General features: G+C 33.8%; 1 pseudogene; it reads right to left on the reverse strand.

Moving 5' to 3' along the window:
• Positions 1-9,014: 9,014 nt before the first annotated feature.
• On the reverse strand, positions 9,015-9,574 carry LOC125081351 (glutathione S-transferase P-like; annotated as a pseudogene).
• Between the last annotated feature and the right edge of the window lie 7,023 nt (positions 9,575-16,597).

The raw sequence follows: 16,597 nt of genomic DNA on the forward strand, positions 1-16,597 counted from the left end.
GTGCCCTATTTAAAAGAAATTGAATTATAAGTTCAAATGCAAATTTAACAAAATAAAAATATACACTTAAAATATCTAAAACTCCCAGTAGAGTGTTGAACTAAGAAACTTCTCTAAATAAATAGTATAGAAATAATATAGTATAGAAAGTATACAGTTCTAAGGAAATAAAAAAACATAAGCTTGTTGATCAAAATTGAGATTGACATTGAACATCAGAGGTAGAATAATCACGTAATTCCTAATTGCTTTTGTTCAATCAATGTGATATTCATTGGCAATAATAACAAAAGGACCTAGGTAAAAATTAAGAAACTATTAATGTAAGTATGAATTGTAGTTAATAATAATGGATCTATAGTGTTTCATTAATTGTGACAAATATATATTACTAATGTGTGAGACATTAGTAATAAAAGGAAACTGAGCTTGAGCATATGAAAATTTTAACACCTTTAAAATTTCTCTGTAAATCTAAATCTATTCTAAAATTCATTTTTTCTAGATGAAAGTTTTTCTTGTTAGCCTAGCTAGTTTGTCAATTTTTTTAAAGAACTTATGTATTTATTATTCAGAGAGAGAGAGAGAGCGCACACAAGCAGAAGGAGAACAGACTCCCTGCTGAGCAAGGATCCTGATAAGGGACTTGATTCTGGGACCTGGGGATCATGACCTGAGCTGAAGGCAGACGCTTAACTGACTGAGCCATGCAAGCATCCCTCTAGTGTATCAGTTTTATTTAAATTTTCAGACAACTAGCTTTTGGCTTTAATTTTTTTTCCTGTTATTTTAAATTTAGTTGATTTCTACTCTACTTGTTTTTATTATTTCTTTTCTTCTACTTGCATTAGGCTTAACCTATTCTTATTTCTCTGGTTTCCTAAGGTGAAAACTTAGATTACTGGGGCGCCTGGGTGGCTCAGTGGGTTAAATCCTCTGCCTTCAGCTCAGGTCATGATCCCAGGGTTCTGGGATCAAGCCCCACATCGGGCTCTCTGCTCAGCAGGGAGCCTGCTTCCTCCTCTCTCTCTGCCTGCTTCTCTGCCTGCTTGTGATCTCCATCTGTCAAATAAATAAAATCTTTAAAAAAGAAAAGAAAAGAAAACTTAGATTACTGATTTTAGATCAACCTTCTTTTCCATTGTTTATTCCATGCTATAAATTTTCATTTAACCACTGCCCTTGAATCCCACACATTCGTATGTATTGTGTTTTTATATTCACTTACTTCAAAATATTTTAATTTGTGTTATGACTTTTTCTTTGACTCAAAAATTATTAGTAGTGTATTGGTTAATTACCAGTTATTTGGAGGTTTTCTAGTTATCTATTTTTGAATCTACTTTAATTTCATTTTGTTCTGAGAATGAACAGATTGGAATAATTTCCAGTTTGTATAATTTGTATATAATTTGTATAATTCTTATTTTTAAATCTGTGAAAGTATGTTTCATGCCCCAAAGGTGGAAAATCTTGGTTAGTATTTTGTATGACTTGAGAATAATGTGAATATTGTATATTCTGCCTTTTTTAGATTGAGCATTCTGTAAATGTCACTTAGAACAAGTATATTTATATTGCTGTTTAGGTCAACTATATCCTACTGATTTTCTTTCTGTTTGACCTGTCACTGAATGAAAAGTGACTAAATTAGTGGATTTATCTATTCTATTTTTAGTTCTATCGGTTTTTCTCTCATGTGTTTTGACACTTTACTGTTGAGTTTATATTTATTTATGTATGTATGTATTTATTTATTTATTTTAAAGATTTTATTTATTTATTTGACAGACAGATCACAAGTAGGCAGAGGCAGGCAGAGAGAGAGGGGAAAAGCAGGATCCCTGCTGAGCAGAGATCCTGATAGGGGGCTTGAACCCAGGACCCTGGGATCATGACCTAAGCCAAAGGTAGAGGCTTTAACCCACTGAGCCACCCAGGTGCCCCTTGAGTTTATATTTATTTTGTTTTATTTTCTTAGAGGATAGATCTTTTATCATTACTTAATGCATTTAATTATCCCTGAAAATCACCCTTGTTCTGCTTTGTCTGTAACTGATATAGCTAATTCAGATTTATTTTGATTAATGTTAGCATAAAATATTTTTCTCCATCTCTTTGCTGTCCTTTTATCTATTTCCTTATATTTAAAATGAGTTACTTTTAGACAACATGTAGGATTTTGGTTTTGTTCCTTTATCAGTTCTGACAGTTTGTCTTTTAATTGGTGTATTTAGATCATTTATATTTAACTATTACTATAATTCAATATATACCATATTTGTAACTTCTGTATGTTGTATTTGTTCTTGTTTCATCCCCCACTTTACTTTTTCTGTCTTTCTTTGAGTATTTTACAAGGTCACCTCTCTTAGCACACCAATTACACTGCTTTTTGAAAAATTTTAAGGATTGCTTTAGAATTTTCAATACACATACTTAACTACTCTAAATATACCTTCAAATTACATTATATGGCTTTACATATAGTACAAATACTTAAAATAGCGAATTCCTAATTCTTTCCTCTCTTTTCTAGTAACTTCACTGTCATTTACTTATCTATATGATACAATCCCCAAAACATTGTTACTATATTGAAGTTAGCAAGTTGCTTTAAAATTAAGTATTAAAAAGTAACGTATTTCATCTTCACTTAGTCTTTCTTTGTGAATTCTTTCTCTTTATCCTGATCCAAGTTTCTGATCTATATGCTTTGCTTTTTCTTCTAAGATTTTTCAGCGCAAGTTTGGTTAACAATGAATTACCTCAGTTTTTGTTTCATGAGAAAAATCTTTATTTCTCTTTCATGTTTGAAGGGTAGTTTCAATAGATAGACTTTTTTTTTGAAAATTTAAATATATCTATATCTATTCTTAAATATTTCCCTCCATTCTATTCTTTTTCCGAGATTTCTTATGAGAGGCCCACTGTAATCTTATATTTGCTCCTCATTGGATAAAGTGATTTTTTTTTTTTCATCTGGCTTATTTTATTTTACTTTTTAAAGTGATGTCTACACCTAATATGGGGCTCAAACTCATGACCTGGAGATCAAGAGTCACATGCTCACCAACTGAGTCAGCCAGGTGACCTTCATCTGGCTTACTTTAAAATTTCTCTTTGTCTTGTCTGCAGTTGGAATATGGTATGTTTAGCTGTAATGACTTGTCTGTTTTAGTTTTAGTTTTGTTATTGTTGGTTTGTTTATGTTGCTTTTACTCTTCACTCTGCTTGGTGTTGTCTGAGCTTCCTGGTTCTGTAGATTAGTTTCTGTCATCAATTTTGGAACCTCTTAGCCATAATTACTTTTTTTTTTCCTGATTCTCTCTTTTTTTCTCCTCTGTTATACATTACACGTATTTTATACTTCTGAATTGTCCCAAAGTTCTTAGATGCCCTGTTCTACATTTCTCATTCTTTCTTTCTCTTTTTATTTCACTTTTGTAGGCTAGTAACATTTGAGGAAGGTGAACATTCTCTGGTTTTCCAATTATATCTCATTATTTTAGTGGCCTGTAAACTTCACATCAGTTTCTACCTCTGTTCCCTCCTCATCCCCCACCATCTATTTCCTTCTCTAGCTACAATATTCTGGAGCCCTCATGACTCTTGTTTTTCTCTTTTCTGTTGAAACACAAAGGCTGGATGGTGTTAAGACTAGGCTCAGAATTGTGCTCAAGTTCTTTCCCCAAGAGAGTATGCCTTTGTTATGGTGAAGGCTCTAGTTGCATACTGATTATTCTCTCCTTTTCTCTACCAGAGCCATGAAGGTGTCCTTCTTGGATCCTCACTCTGAGAAACTGGTGAGACTTCTAGAGGTAATCTGTGGTCCTGAGGACTTTCTCCTTCTCAACACTAGTGCATATTCAGCAGTGCATCGAAATTACCTGGTAAGTAAGTGTTCCTGCCAGTTTATCGCTCCCGTGCCACTTACTCCAGGTAAGCAAATTTCTTTGCTGGATGGGTCGGTCCTGTTTCTACATACTTGGGGCTCTGCACCCTCGTTCTCTGATTTGTCCTAAATGTCACTGATTTTTGGTTTTTCCAGCTTGATCTTGTTGTAAGGATGATGTGATGATTTCCAAGTTCTCTACATGTAAGAAATGAAACTCAAAGTGTAATTAAGGACTTTTAAAGCATAAAATTCTTAACTAGTGGTTTCCAAATGCTTGTCCTATTTATTTATTTATTTTTAAATCAGAATGGCTGTGGAAGTAACATCTAGTCAGCTTCTTAGAAAAACAGATTCCTAGAGATTCTCTTTCAGAAATGTTGTGATCTAGACACTAGTATTGTTAAAAACTGTCCTTGGTGATTCTGTTTTGCAACTGGGGTATAGAAACTAAAATTCTAGAAAATAAAAGTTTTTTTGGCTGATGCTATCAATTCATTATTCTCTGTTTTCTACCTCTTCTAATATCTAGCATACAGCTTAGCTTATTTTAAAGCAGTTACTATGATCTTAAATAGTCTGTTTTTTTAATATTTCTTCAAGAATTTGGTCCCACAGAATACTATAATCCAACTCATGGTTATCATAAATTTGTCTCAGGCAAAAGATAGCATATTAGGTCACATTTGACTGTAACCAGTTATCTATTAAAATTCTAGAAAGACCTTCAAAAGATGATACATGGAAGTATTAATCAGTTTTCTTAGAATGATAGAAGCAATCCATTCCATTCATTGACAGGGAGGGAATATCCAAAAGTACTTTAGAATTCTGTGGTAGAAAATGGCTAAAATTAATTAGGAAGATATATTTAGGGGTTGAACAATTTGGTACATAAAGTGAAGTTGGGGACCATCCTTAATATTCTGTTAATATAAAAATTAATTCAGATCCCAGAACACACTTGACCTGTCTTTTTATAATGCAACACTAAACATATGAGTAGAACCCTAGAGTATTTGATGAAATAAACTTTTTACTCAAAACTGAACCTCATAATTTTGATTTAAAGTTTATTGTTATAAGTAGTATATGTGTATGTATATGTACATATGTATGTGTATTTCTCTGCTGACATGTATAGTTTTCTATCAGATGTAAGAGATTAAAAATTTGCAGAGACAAGCAGAAGAGAGAAAAGAGTTAGAAAGCTATGTGCTTGAAAAGCCTAGATGTTTATTTCTCCCAAGTAGAGCTTAATGGAAGAGATAAACCCGGAGGGCCCTGTTCCTGCTTTTAGTTCTGAAATGCTTAGTCCTGCAGAGAATGTTATTGTACCAAAACTTTGACATGGTATAAGCGAAAATTTTAAATAAAATTTCTGTACTACTAAAATATTAATTTTCAAGTTCCAGAGGCCCAAGTAACAGATGATGTCACTGGGCACAAATCTATGAATAATTTTACCAACACTAGAGAATCTATGATAGTAATAATTTCTTATATCCAAATATGCTGAGGATAGAATGGTGGTAACCTTGACTCTTGGCCAACAGAGTGCCTAGAACAAAAGCAAAGTGTTCTTTAATGTATATCGCCACTGGGGGAGCTAGGGAGGAGGAAATAAAATTGTGGTTAATTATACACCACATGATGTGCTAGGTTTTGAATCTTTTGCTCCCTACCAATTACAATATTAATAAAGAAAGTAAAAAAAGATGTGAATCTCATAGCATGCTTTTGATTGTAAACTAACGGCACTGAGAAGATGCTTCCTTGGTCCCATAAGGTGAGTACAAGCTCATTTAAAGTCTGTTTAGCTAGCAAGTTGTCTTTATGGTATATAATAAGGTTTCCCGTACCCTGGATAAGAATAAGGAAATAAAACTTCATCATGGTACATGACACTTCAAAAGGTTTTTTATCTCACTTAATTTAAGATTCATAACTAAAGCCAGGCTATGATTTTATTCTGACATTTCATCTGCTTAGCATAAGGAAGAGTCATCATGACCTCAGAATCGAGCCAGCCACAGTCATTCGGCAATCTAATTTTATACTCAGTGGGCTGGAATACTTTTCATCATTCTGGAAATGTTCTGGTTCATCTAGGAAACACTGGTTCTTGTATTTTATCTTCTTAAATAGATAATGGAGTAGTAGTGATCATGCAGATTAAGATTAAGTTCATTTAATGGTCTTAAAATGTAGATTTAAAAAATCTTGTTAATGAGAATAATCCTCCTTAGGTATTTTGCCAGATGCTTGGTAACAACTGTTCTTGAGTGCAATTTATCCTGAGATATTTGCTTTTTGAAGTTTTCCTGATTAAGTGAAACAGAAGTAGTTAGAAGGCAATTTATACTCCTCTCAGTTCCAGATTGATCTGCAACACAGATTGAATTAGAGTTAACTGCTAAAAATGTTCTTTCTCATGCCTTCTTTTTCAAATTCTTGTGTACTTACTATTCCCCTCTTTAACTTTGTTTTAATCTGATGCAGTTCTGCTCAGCATATATAAAACCAGTGGCGTAAGAACAATCTGTAACTTTTTCAAAGAATTGCATATCAAGATTCTAGCCCTTCTGTAGGTAGATAAATGGCTAATACATTTTTTTAATGGAGTGATTGATTAATCCTACTAAACTCTAGATAAAAACTGAGGCCCATTCTTGATTAACTAAAGCATCAACATACTTTGAATGAGGGCTTTGGGAAGGAGATGAAAATAATAAAGACTATCTAGTCAGTGAGTTGGGTATATGTGGGCAAGCTTTCTAAGGAAAAGTGAAGAGGGAGAAATCCTTGATTAATTGAAAATGCTTTTGTTCCCATTGTGTTAGCATTTATGAAAATGAAAATTGGGTCACCTGTTCATTTGAAAAATAAATAAAAACAGTAAATTTGTTAAATAAGAACCAAAAAATGCTTGAACAAATAGGTCTGAAATCATATAGTACTTGTTAAAATATTTTTTTTTAAAATACTCTCCACCACAAATTTCCGAAGAGTAGAATATTATGGCTGAAGCAGAAACTTAAGGAAAGGAGAAATATCCTGCTAGCCAATCATCTGGTTTTTTTCCCCCCTCACAGTAGCCCCCCAAATATCTCCAGATAATCCAGAGACTCTGGGTAACAGAATTGGAAAATTACTATTCATTCTTTTTGCATGCCTATAAGCTTATCTGCAGCATTTTTTCTCCAATTCTTTTGTTAAATATCATGCCTCTCAGCAGTGCTTTAAGAAGTGTCTCTTAAAGATGATGAGGTCAAAGAGAGTTGTGACATTTATTAATAATGTTTAAAAGGTCAAAAACAGAGAGCATGTGAAGCATGAAATAATATAGCATTCTATGGCTACGTGTATTAATAACTTACAGCTAGGAGCAGAGTTGGACTGAAGCATGTTATCACTGAGACTACCGGTAAAAAGGACATAGAAACTCATAGATATGCACTGGACAAGATTTATAGTTCTCCAAATGTGATTTGCAGGAGACTGGTTGTCCCCAAAGACATTGCAGGTTGTCTGCCAGCCCAGGTCTCTTAATGTTTGTATTGCTTAATTTATTTATATCTTGCCTAATTCCAAAAGTGATTTGGACCTAAAATACATTCAAGAGAAATAATTAAGTAAATGGGCAAATAGCTTAGCTAAGACCCAAAAGTAGACAAAATATGATACATCCATGGAGATGTTACTACTTAAAATAATACATGAGGCCCTCTATTCTTGTCAGAATTGACACAGAAATTAGGATAAGTTCACAAATGTCTACCATAAGAAGAAAAAATAATTCTATTGATTATAGTGTCTATGACATAATTCCAACCTTCTCAGTATTTACAGTCTAATCTGTGAGACAAATACAGATATGCCTAATTTCAATTCAGTGCCTAAATATTGTGATACATTGGTCAAAACATGTGACCAATTGTATTTCAAGATAGAAAGCAATGAGACATGTTGGAATGCTGTTGAAGTACAATCCAGCAACTGAGGTATTTGTAGCAGGAGACAGATGTTAAAGAGGTAGAATTTATAAAATTCAGTGATTGCTTGTATATGGAATATGAAGAAAGGATAGTACCACATCTTTGACTAGTTGCACCATTCTCCAAGATTAATAAACAAGGAAAAGAATATGTTTGAGGCTGCTTAGGAGAAAAACAATTATTTTTGGAACTAAGGACAGAGTGAATTTTTCCGTGTGTGTCTTCTACAAGGCAGTATAGCACAGTGAGCAGACTTTCTCAACCATATCTTTGTAATTAATAACCACAAACTTCTTTGGTCATTTCTTATATATTCTTCTACATAGTCCAAAAATAATATTTAAATATAGCTAAGTAAAAGCAAGTTTAAGGGTTTCCAAAAGTGTATCATTCAGATAGACAATTTGGAGAGTTGGGCTGTGGATAATTTTCTTCTTAAATTCTTTGGATTATTATTATTGGAAACTTCTTCCCTTTGGGGATTATTGGGAAAGCTATTTCTGCCTCTCTCTTCACTCTTGTGATTATTGTTTCTCAGGAGAAGTGATTTATTTGATTTGTAGAATGACAAGAATCTCACAGCTACTGGTTATTCCTTTCTCTATTATAAAGGGCTGAGGTGTTAAATATGACCATTTCAGTGTGGTTTTCTCTTTTCACTTTTAGGCCAGCTTGCGGCAACAGATCATTCTTCACTGAATGTAGGTTTGATAAAATAAGCACATCTGGGTACAAGTCCAGGGCTGCCTTTTAGAAGCAAGTTTGAATTGCAGCCTATTTTATCCCCACTCTCAGACCAAGATGAGTATAAAACAGTGATTTATCTTAGGCTGCCTGAGTAAATTTCTCAACCACTGACCAAATCTCCTTGTGCCTGGATCTCAGCTCTGAATTTTGGAAAAGGTGGCAGAAATCTTTATTTTTGTAGCTTTTAATCTACTCTCGTCTTCCCAGAAAGAAAACTAATTTTTTAAAAAGATTTTATTATTCACTTGTTTTTTTATTATTATTATTATTATTATTATTATTATTATTATTTGCTTCCTGCTTGGAAATGCTATTGGTCCTGGAGAGAGGAAGGCAGGCAACCCCAACTTCCTGCCGAAGGTGGCCACGAGCTCTCACTGCTTCCCACTGCTGATGGGGAGGTTCACATGCTCGGAGAAGGCCAGGAAGGGTTGGAGCTTGGACTGGGCACTGAGGCATGCCACGCAGGTGCAAGTTGGGGGAAGGATTCCAGGTGACTGGGGGCCAGGACCTGGTGAATCAGCAGCAAGCCTAGCAAGTTGTTGTCCACAAAGATCTGGTTGCCCACGATGAAGGCCTGGCCCCCGGTTCTGGGGCAGCGAATTCTCAAAAGTCTTCAGGTGCCCCAGTGCCTTCACATACTCCTCCTTGCCCACCTCTTAATTGGTGTAGATAAGGAAAAGGTATTTTCAATGGAGATTCTCCATGCTGTCAGTCACCATGCCCACCAGGGGCACCTCCCTCCGGTCCATACACCCCAAGGGACTGCCCAGGTATCGTAGGATGGCATTAGACTAATACAAGATAAGGTCTCCATCCTGAAACTTGGGAATCTGTCCATACAGATAGGAGGGCTTGAGTGAGCCTGAAGCCAGATCTCCCTGGCTCCCAGGTCCTCTTCTCTCCAGCTCAGGCCCAGGTTGGCCATCAGCATGTTGTATGCTCCACTTACTGGACCAGCCAGGTGCCCCAAGAAAACTGATATCTTGGTGCCAATCTGATGTTTGTGTCTGTATTTCAAATCTTTAAGAATCTGTAGTAGTGGATATGCAGTTTTGCTCCAAAAAGAACCCAAGCACAGATCTCTCATTGGGGTGACTTTTGGAGTATTTAAAGAAGAGATGATACATACTATACTCAAAATGGTCTAAAGTAGTATTTTGGTAACTATTTTTTGGAAATGTTTCTAAGTATTTTGATTCTTTGGCTATGCTTGAGAAACAGTAAAAATGCATTGTTTTCCAATTCTAACCAGATAAAATAGATCTGGAGTGGAATCCAGTATGTATATCTTTTAAAAAGGCCACAGAATATTCCGATTCAAATACCCACAAATTACCTAGGAGATACTGTTATAAGTTTAGAAGTAAAATATTTTTTAGTTGAGCTTTTGTTAAGTATTATCCCCAATAAGCTGTTTTTAAATATTATCCATTTGGAGTCTAAAACTTTACTCTCCAATAGCTACTGAAAAATAACTCCCACCCTCATCACTGTTAATTGAAACAATGTTGGGTACCTGAATAGACACCGATGGTGACCTATATTATGGGCTGAAATATAAAGCTAACAGGAAAAAAAAGTAAATATCATTCTCCTTATAATGGGAACTAGAAAACACGTAAAGAATGAGTAAGAAGCAGTAGAATCAAAAGCCAAGGTCATAATATAGAGAAACACTTGAGAGACAAAATGTATTGTTTCTCTGCTAAGTTTTGTGGAAGCAAAAATAAGAAAACGTGCATATATTTTATGAAACCAAGAAAAAATATTAGAGCCAAGAGTAAACCAGTTTGCAACAGAAGAGAAAGAAAGATCACCATAGAGCAATAGAGCCCTGTCTATGTTCAGTGATTACCGAAGCTATAGCAAAATTCCTGCCTACGTTTTCTGCTTTCCTTAAGTCTTTGTTGTTTGGTTTGTGTGTGTGTAGTTTGATGCATATTAATCATTATAGTAAATTCTTCTTACTTGGGATAAATTGTAGTTATCTTTACTTTTTAAAAAAGTGGTAAAACAGATGTCTTTCCAGGGTATGATTTCATACAGTATCAAATCCAAAGACTATTTCACTTTATTCATTTTCTATCTACCTACATTGTATATCATACTAATAAACAATATTTTTAAATTGTTTGATTATAGTTTATGTGTTACTATTATTGAATAAAAACACATGACATTGTATGCCATCTTGATTTTTGTAACTCAGTTCACGAAAGTATTTTAAGAGAACTGTTACCTGAAGAACCACCTAGGTATTTTCTTTTGTGCCTCTGCCTCTGGTGTGTGTTAGCATTTTGCTATAACTTTCACCTGCTCAAATTATAGAGTGTTTTTTTTTTTCCACTCAATCTATCTGTGGGCATTACTTAATACTATGAGATATGATGAGGATATTTGTTTTTTGTTACGTAGTAAACTTCTGGACTTCAAGAAATATTAGTATTAATTCTAGGGATGTTTTTAAATTAGTCCTCATTTTCCTCTTTTAATGAAAGTTGGATCAGTCAGAATCCATCTAGAAATTAGAAACCATTCCTGTCATTTCGGAGGAACATTGGTAACATGGCTATTGCAAGACATAAAGAGTTGAAAGGGCGGGACGCCTGGGTGGCTCAGTTGGTTAAGCAGCTGCCTTCGGCTCAGGTCGTGATCCCAGCGTCCTGGGATCGAGTCCCACATCGGGCTCCTTGCTTGGCAGCGAGCCTGCTTCTCCCTCTGCCTCTGCCTGCCACTCTGTCTGCTGCCTGTGCTCACTCTTGCTTCTCTCTCTATGACAAATAAATAAATAAAATCTTTAAAAAAAAAAAAGAGTTGAAAGGGGATTCAGAGAAAATAAAAATAATTATAGGAAGCAGCTACCATGTCTAAGTCTAAACGGAAAAAAGAAGTTGTGGAGTTAGAAGAACCTAGTTGCTCTGAAGAGGGGACCCAACAAAGCTGATTCTCAGACCGTTATGAAGGTGATACTTCTCAATGCTTCTGTTACCTGTGGGGAACACAATCAGGTTGACTCTGAAAATGACAAAAAATGGAAATCTGGAGATTTGCCTGCTGCTACTTCTAGGACAACAGATAGCAACAGGGAAAACAGGAAGTCAGTACCTTCTCCACAACTCCCACTTCCTATGATTTCTCTAGGGCCTACTCTCTAACCTGGATTGAAGCCAGCTCACAATGAAATGAATCCTAAGAGAATCATGCAGAGTATAGAAGTTTAATTTAGAGCTGACAGACAATAAATTCCCTTAAAAAAATTAACCTTTTTTATGTAGTTTTAGTGTTATATATACATTACTTGCTCATCATTATACTGATTAATTTTCCTTCCTGTGTATATATATATTTTTTTCATTTTAATATATTTGAAATCATTGTGACAGTAGAAAATATATAAATTACAAACAAAATAATGCTCTGAGAGTTACCACCCTAAAGGTAGAATGAGACTCAAACACAGGAAATGTGATGACTCTTCAACTTGCAGCTTCTTGAAATGTTTCATTCTTTCTTCTTTTCCAACATATATGTGGAAGGTTGTAATTGTCTCTATATGCTCTGCTTCAGCTGCTTCTTACAAGTTTGGATAAGTCTTATTTGTTTTTCAGTTACAAGTATTTTGTAATTGTCATTTCAAATTCAATTGTCTTTTTTGACCCGTGGGTTGTTTTGAAGTTTATGCTTAATGTCGAACACTTTTGGGGACTTCATAATCATTCTGTTACTGCACTGAAATCATTACAATTTAATTCCACATTATTCAGAAAAATCCTCTGTATTATTTTAATACTTTAAAATGTCTTTATACTTACTTAAGTGTCTAGCATATAGTTCATTTTGAGAAGTGTCCCATTTATATTACAGATGATATACATTCTGTTCCTCTTGAGTGTAGGGTTCTATAAATGTCAAATAGAACAAGTTGGTGAAATGTGTTTTCAAATATTGTATATTTTTGCCATTTTTATCAGTCTTTTCTAATAGTTTCTAAGATTTGTGTTTAGATATTCATCTATGATTATAAATTTGTCTATTTTTCTTCTTAAATCTTCAAATTTTGGCTTTTTGCATTTTGAAGCAAATTTAAGATTATTATACCTCCATTTTTATAGGAACCATTTATCCATATAGAGTGTCTTTCCTTGCCCCTAATAATATTTTCTACATTCAATTTTTTTATATTATTATCATTATGCCAAATGTCTTTTGAGTATTTGCATATTTCACAGGATACTTTTTTTTAGTCACTCTTCTTTCAAATCTGTTTATATTTTTAACCATAGTGAGACTTTTATAATGGGAAAATAATTGTGTCTTTTGTTTTTAATCCTTTCTGACATTTGTCATTTAATTAGAAGGGTTTTTTTAATATTTAATTTAACCACTGATATAGGGGGATTTAAATTACCATCTTGCTATTTATTTACTAATTGTTCTGTATATTATTTATTTCTTTATTCTTTTCTAGCCTCCCTTTGAATAATCAAGTTTTTATTTTTTTGTTGTATCTCCATAGTGCACGTTATTTATGCTATTTTACTTTTACAAGTTAGCTAGTAATATATTCTTTTACAAGTTAGCTAGTAATATAGAGATTAAAATATGCAACTTTTGCTGCTTACAGTCTACCTTAGATAAATGCTTTCAGCATGTCTCAAACAACTTGAGAATCTTAGAACAGTTGAACTCCATTTATCCCATTCCTCACCTTCATGCTATTATTGTAGGTTTTATTTATTTGTTTTAAAATTCACATGTCATACTTAATTTTTTTCTTTTGCTTTTAAATATAAAACTACTTTTTAAATTTGTTTATATATCTGTTCCTTTTGCTGCTGTTTATTCCTTTTGGCATCATAGAGCTTCTGTCTGGTATAATTTCCCTTCCATACGGGACACACCTAAAATAATTAGCCGAAACAGTCTCAGGTGACTAGTAATTTACAAGAGGAATAGGAAGACCCCACCTAGAAGTTACCTGCAGATCATGCTTTTCTGCATGCTTGCCTACCCTTCTCCTCATGAAGGCTAAGCAGAAAATAAGCATAAATAACTTGTAGCATCACCCAAACTAACTGCAAAAAGAACAAAAGCATATATAACAGAAAACTTCAAATGCGAAGGAAGTACAATCAGGACTCAACAAACATATGAGAAAAGCCAATGACATAAAAGGCTGATCATGACAAGTCAAAGTAATCACAGTTGCATAAAATATTATTAAAATCTAATGTGGGGAAAGAGTTAAATCAAGCCCTACATATTATAATCTGTTTCAACTTGGACTTCTTTGCTTCTATAATTCTATGTTAGAATTTTCCTGCACTGTTGCTTATTTATTTATTTGTTTGCTTGTTTATTTATTATGTCTGTGTCTGCCTTCTGGAATAGGGACAGAAAATAAAGCATCATGCATTTACTTTGTCTCTCCAGGGGCTTAGATAAATTTTAACTTTTAATAAATAAATCTTCTTAACCTTGAAGTCTGAAATAGAAGTGATCTATGGGAATCTAAAATGAATGCAATTTTAAATAAGTACAAACAAATATAATCAACAAGACAGCTTATCAAAGGAAACATAGATAAATACAGTTGAAAATTTTAGGTGGTTGTTGAAATAGTTTTTAAAATATTTAAATGTCAAATAGTAAAATGCTAGTTATGCTGGATTTATTTTTTTTTTAAGAGCTGAATAAAATACTACTTTTCTAAGATCTAGCCATGGAATCTTCTAAAATGGAGCACAAAGGGTTGACAATGAACAATATGGAGAAGAAAGACAAGTGAAATAGGAAATAGAAGCAGACATTCTAAATCTAATGGAGAATAAAGGAGAAAAGAGAGAATGGAAGAGTTTCTCTTTAAAGAAATAAAAGAGAAGGATGCTCCAAAACTGATGAAAAAGAGGAATACACAGATTGAAAAGGACATACACCTCCAAGAAAAAAAAAATATGTCAAATATGTCTCTCTCTCTCTCTTTATATATATATATATACATAAACACACACACAATTATATATGCATATAATAAATATAAATATGTATATACAGAATAAATGCATAAAGGTATAATATATAAATTATATGTACATATATGTGTATATATAGTATATATACAATACCAAAATTGATAACATTAACAAACAAATAATCTGAAATTATTATTTATAATAAAGCAGAATCAAACTGATATCAGACTTCTCATCAAAATAGAATCTAGGAAAGAGCAAATGGCATTTTCAAAGGAGAATTAACAGATTCTATACCTAAGCAGGTAGGATGTTGAAGTAAAAATTACTCAAACATGAAAATTCTCAAGAGAGTATTTCAAAACTTCTAAATCCCCAAGGGAAGAATTTCTGGAGTATATACTTCTTTAATCCAAGAATTAGGTTGCAGGAAGACAATAGGAACAATGAAATTAGTAAAGCAAGTGCTAAATGTTAACTATAAATACATACAAATGAGAAAAATTAATAAATCTGGAAATAAATCGCCAGACAAAATCATCAGAGGAAGTGAACACTAATGGTAAGGAAATGACACTCCCTCCTTGTCTAACTTGACCGCAGATAGCTGAAACAATAAAAAATGGGATGGGTCATTTGTTTTTCTAAGACATAGACTATAGGTACTAATTAATTCTATGTATTCCTGGACAGCATAAGTTTAAATATGTGTTCTAAATATCGAATGCTGAGAGACTTCTGATTCTTGAAACTAGATACAGAAAAAAATTCTCCTACAATTCAAATAGCTTTGAATTTCTACAAACATACCTCTTAAAGCATTTCTGGGCTCATTGGAAAAAAGAAAGCATGAGAATGAGCTAAATAAATAAGCAAAAAATAAGCTAAATTGATTGGTTTCATCAATGCACACAATTGCTTTGCCTTGGGTCAAAATGGCACAAGGCTGCTAAGATCTAGAAATGAAGCCTTATGTCCACACCAAGGTGTGAGCTTATTACGGTGGAACTTTCAAAGTTAATAAGGTTGTTGCAGATAAGTAACATAATTTTTTTCTTCCTGGCAAAAATAAATGCAAACACAAATCTCATCTACACCCAAATGAAACATATCCCCAACTCAACTTGCCCTCAGATCTCAGCAGCCACTGCAATGCCAATTAACCAGAGAGAGACTGAAAGGGACCCCAGACTGCCAAGTGGTCATGACCACATACATATCTTCTACTTGAAAACTTGACAAAAGAAGCTGATCCAGGAAGACATTGCTGGAACTCATGGTTAGAAGAATAAAACTTTTTTTTTTCTTCTTCCTGCAGAGGTCCAGCCAAACTAGGGGTCCTAAAGTGTATGTTTCTCTAGCTTCATGGTTAGTCCACCTCTATTGCCCTGGCCTCCTCCCTCTTCCCCACATGTATTTCTCATCCATGTATCCCTGAAGTAGCTCTTAGGAGATGCAGCATTGTGATGGCCCTGGAAGGCATAAGACTAGTCATATTAATCATCAGTTTGTTAGAATATATAAGGAAATAACCCAGTTCAGATTATGCTTACTTAAATTTATTGCCCATGGCTTATAGTTCCTTTGACTTCTGAAACAGAATAGGAAAGACCATTCCAGAAAGAAGAAGGAAGAAACTTTAGCTGATACACCTCCAACAGAACCATTGACCTGCTGAACCTAATAGTCTACTTAGCTATTTTCCACAGGTTACAATGATAAGACTTGGGGAACAGTATAATTTTTTGGAAGTTTATACATTTTGAATGACCCAAGCTCTTATAAGGATATAAAATTAAAAAGGTACCTGGCTGGGTCAGTTGGTAGAGCATACAAAGCTTGATCTTGGGGTTGTGAGTTCATGCCCTCTGTTAGGCTTAGAGATTAAAAAATTAAAATAAAATAATAGAATAATGCTTAGACTAGGAAAAAAAGAGACTCAGGTTCTAATATCAATCTACATACTGACTAAGATAGCTTAA

This window comes from Lutra lutra, chromosome 11, assembly GCF_902655055.1.
Source record: "Lutra lutra chromosome 11, mLutLut1.2, whole genome shotgun sequence".
NCBI classification, from domain to species: Eukaryota; Metazoa; Chordata; class Mammalia; order Carnivora; family Mustelidae; genus Lutra; species Lutra lutra.